The sequence below is a fragment of the Podarcis muralis genome, chromosome 4 (assembly GCF_964188315.1).
Source record: "Podarcis muralis chromosome 4, rPodMur119.hap1.1, whole genome shotgun sequence".
In the NCBI taxonomy this organism is placed as follows: domain Eukaryota; kingdom Metazoa; phylum Chordata; class Lepidosauria; order Squamata; family Lacertidae; genus Podarcis; species Podarcis muralis.
Genome location: NC_135658.1, coordinates 57,532,422 through 57,537,298, shown reverse-complemented (window position 1 = coordinate 57,537,298; position 4,877 = coordinate 57,532,422).

Here is a 4,877-nt window from a genome sequence, read left to right as displayed (position 1 = left end):
AAGAATCAGGGATGGTATTTCTAGTGTGAAGCACACACTATGCCCAGTGATGTGCTAAAAGGTTCCCCTGGGAGTGTCTTATTAAAATTCTAGTACCAAATGAAGGGGAGAGTGTGGATCATTTTCTCATCGGTGCACCTTCGCTGGATACTTATAAATCATGCCTTCCCAAGATATCCTATTCCCCTCTGAAAATTACTACTGTCAAGGAAATTTATTCTTTCTTTTGGAAACACCAGATTGCATCCAAGTCACATACTATTTAAAAATATATATTTCACACACACCCTTTTCTACTTTTTTTTTTTTTAGTATTGAGCAACCTAGTTTGACAGGAGTTTTGCATTAATATAATCTATGATGTTGTAGAAATTAGATTTAGGCTGCAATCTCATGCCCATTTACTTGAGAGTAAGTCTCATTAAACTCAGTGGGGCTTGCTTCTGAGTAGAGATGTATAGGATTGTGCTTTTAATAATGTTTGCTTTGTATGCTATATACATTTCTCTGCCCTGCATTTTATGTCTGTTATGTGCTGTTAAGAGCCTGGTTTGCAAAAATAAATAAATTATTGTCTTAAATACATTTATACCACTAACATCCTGATTCTATACAGCTTAAACCCCAATGTGAAGTTAGGCTCGTCCCCCCCCCCCCCAGGTGCATCACGTTACACTTAACTTTCATTTGCCATTTTAATGCTCGTTTACCTATTTTGGCGAGATGAATGTATTAATGCAACAGATAGTAGAAATACAAACATTAATGAATGCTGCTTATTACTTGACTCGTGGTTCTCAGTGAAGCCCTGAAATTCATCATATACTATAGGGATGAGGAACCTATGGTTGTTTGGAATGCAGCTCCCTTCATCCCTTGCCATTGGCCATGCTGACTGAAGCCACTGGAAGTTGTGGTCCATCAACAACAGGAAAGACACAGGTTTTCCATCCCTAGTATATCTTCTAGTATGTACAGTGGTGCCCCGCAAGACGAATGCCTCGCAAGACGGAAAACCCGCAAGACGAAAGGGTTTTCCGTTTGCGAGTTGCTTCGCAAGACAAATTTCCCTATGGGCTTGCTTCGCAAGAAGAAAGCCCATAGGGAAATCTCCGGGGACCTCTTTTAAATGCTGGCGGTGGGGAGCAAAGCCTTTCCCCCCCTCCGGCTTTCAGAAGAGGTCCAGGAAGGCCGGCGGGGGCCGAAAGGCTTTGCTCCCCACCGCCAGCATTTTAAAAGCAGTCCGGGATAGCAGGGAAGCGCTTCCCGCTATCGCGGACAGCTTTTGAAGGCAGGCGGGGGGGAGCAAAGACTTTCGCCCCCTGCCCGCCTTCAGAAGAGGTCCTGGACCTCTTCTGAAGGCCGGCGGGGGGCGAAAGTCTTTGCTCCCCCCTGCCTACCTTCCCGGGACAGCGGAGAAGTGCAGGACCTCTTCTGAAGGCTGGTGGGGGGCAAAAGTCTTTGTCCCCCCTGCCTGCCTTCCCAGGGGCTTTTAAATCGCCCCGGACAGCGGAGAAGTCCTCCGCTGTCCCGGGAGATTTTAAAATGCCGCCCGCCAGCATTTTAAGATCGCCTCGGACAGCGGAGAAGTCCTCCGCTGTCCCGGGGTTTTTTAAAATGCTGGGGGTGGGAAGAAAAGCCCTTGTCCCCCCCCCCAGCCTTCAGAAGAGGTCGGGGGACAGACTGTCCCTGGACCTGGTCTGAAGGCGGTTTCCATAGGAACGCATTAATTGATTTTCAATGCATTCCTATGGGAAACCGTGCTTCGCAAGACGAAAAACTCGCAAGAAGAAAAAACTTGCAGAACGAATTAATTTCGTCTTGCGAGGCACCACTGTAATATAATTGGCTCCATGGTACTCAAGGTGACCATAGGGTGGTGCCTCAGAAGTTGCTGTTCAAGAGTTGTTGTAACACTGGACTGCATGACCCAGGAGTTAGTACACCCCCCCAACCACATTTTTGCTAACGTAGTATCCAACAGGATTGTGCTGTATTCCTGCACTGCTGACCAGTAGCAACATTCCACAGACCTAAAAAACAATATGTAGAAAAGTATATGTGATTAAAATAAATTTTATAAATACCAACAACCACATTTATAAGAAAACCCACCCCCTGTATGTTTGTCTTTGCAGTACTGTTTAATTTAGCATTTTTACGTTGATTTTTTCCTTGCTTCCATGCTATTATTCTTAAAGTCCTAATACAGGGCATTAGGACTCACATGAATCAAGTGCTATATACTGAAAGCAGTGCCTGTCTCATCTCTGGCAAAAGCAAGTTAGGCATCTGACTTGTCTAACCCATACTATCTGCACACATGCTAAATTTAGGGATAAACCAGCCACCTCTACCCCTCCCACTCCCATCCTGCTCTCTGGTGGTGCCTGAATTAGAATGTTCCACTTCCTGGTGCAAAATCCTGCTGAGCAAACCAAACTGTCTACTCTTCAGTCAGCACAGTGAACAGATGATATCGCAGCTGCTGCAGCTGCAGCAGCAGAGAAAAGCAAGGGAGGGAGTCAGTAGGGAACCTGTTCCAACTCCTAAAGCTGCAGCCAAGAGGTGTAAAGGGCTCTTTGAGGAAGAGATCTGCACATACCACACTGGTCTGCACAAGCACCTTTTCCCCACAGTGTCCCCACCAATTTTATGCACTGCCCCAACGCCTATGTCAAGGACATGTTGCTGTGGTAATCCAGAGGTTTAGTCAGGCAACCTGTTTACCACAAGCAGGCAGCTGATGTGGAAAATGACAAAAAGCAGCCACAAAGAGCTGGATGGACATTTGCAACAGCCATAAATTTGGTGAGCTTGTGAGGATGGTGGTTTGCTAAATGTGGGGGTGGGAAACAGAATGCATTCCCTTCTGTGTGATGGTCTGAAATTTCCAGTCCTCCAAAAGGTGGAGAAAAGCTCTTTGCCAGACTGTTTTACGGTTCTTTCACCTAATGAAATGAGGCAGCTGGCACCCCATTTGTGGAATGCCCTCTCCAGGGGCGCTTACCTGACACCCACATGATGGATTGTTTGATGCCAGGCAAAGGGGCCTTCTTGTTCTCCTAACCTATGTCTTTTAGTTTATAGCAGGTAGGCATTTTTCGTCTTTACTCCTTACTCGTTTTATGCTGGAATTAAGATGGTTTTATGATGCTGTATTTCTGCAGCCTGTGGTCTGCTCCTGCAAGTCTCTTTGTATATCAGACCAACAGGGATGGACAGCTGCATGACTAACATTACAAGTCAGAATAAACAGAACCATGGAAGTGCTGATGTTACACATTTCTCCTGTTGCCATTTTCCAAGAACAAGGTTGTCATTTTATTTCCTTTTGCAGCTTTCTTTAACAATTAATAAAATGGCCTACTGACACAGAGCTCATTGTAAAAACAAAGGTGACTGGCAAAATGTTTCCAAATTCTGTTTCATTCAGTGCTATTATTTCGTTTTTAAGCCCCTTCTCGCAAAACCCTGAAGAAAAAGCTTTGCATTGTATGCAATCTTTAAATGCTAGTGAAAGAGGTGACCTCGCAACTGAAACACTGGTATTTAGGGGAAAGGTTATTGGCTAGAGATAGCGAGGACCATGCTGCAGAAAGCATTTCAGAAGAGCTCAGTATAGTAACTTTGGCACCCACCAGTAAAAAGACTCAGAAGCAATACAGATAGATAGTTTTAAACATTGGCCAACCTTGTCAACATATTCTGGTGCAGTTTTCTTATATTCATCTGGCACTTCCAAACTGTCCCTATTTTTGGATGGGGTTCTTTCACACATTGGGAAATTCAAGTTGCAGAATTAAAGCAGATTTGGAGGACTTCTGCAACAAACCTGCTTCCCCCAAAGATCAGACTTTTAGTGATAAAGAAAATGACAGGAAAATGTAGTGAAAAGTGTCTGATAACACTTTCTTTGGTGCAGTATCATCTAACATCCCTGCAAACCAATCCAGATGAATGCTCAATAAACGGGTCATCCGGAAATGCCCTTTAAAAAGAAAGAAAACCTCAAGTGAAGAACAGGGCAAAGGCAGTTTGGCACGAACACTCATGAATACATAGAGTCAGAGGAGATGCCCTTGGGGACAGGTACCCAGAAGACCCTCACCTCTTGAACTAATCCTTATCTCAGCCCTGGGATACATAACCAGAGCATAAACAGGTTGACTTTCTTTTACCACTAGCTAATTGCCACCAGACCTTGGATTAAAACCTTGAGGGCAAAGGCTGTAGCTTCCAGACCATACCTTTCTCTTTAAAAATTAACTATTGCCTCCTTCCAGAACAGCTGTGTAGCTGTGTTGCAACCACAAGAAAGGTTTTTTCTACACTTGATACTTTCAGATATGTCACAAGCCAGCAAGTTCAGGTTGCACAATTAACAGTTAATTTGGTACTCTTTCGCAACAAACCTTCCATCTATAACCAGACTTTTTGCAGTAAGAAATTTTTGTCAGGTTTGGAACTTAACTGGTTAAGAAGTTCCCATGATGCCTCAACATTCAGACGTCAGCTGTAGAAGCTGGGAGGAGTTTGGGAGGAGTCTGTCTGTTCCCCTCTGGTCTTTGAGGGAGAAAGACGTAGCCTGTAATGGCGGAAAGGAGCCCAGGAGATCCCTGGGGGAATGTCGGAATAAAGAGCTGAAATGGACAAACCTGGACTCTGTGTGTGTTTGTCTGGAAGCTAATTGAAGGACGTGACAGTTTATCACCGCTGTGTTTATCTCTGCTAAGGTGTGATTGAGAACTACGGGACAACGAAGCTGAGTGGCGCAGCTGAGGGAAGCGCGCAGGACCGGGCTGCCATAAAAGCTAATGGAGGACCAATAAATCAATTAGCTGGGGTCCCAATATATCTATTGCCACAGGTTATGG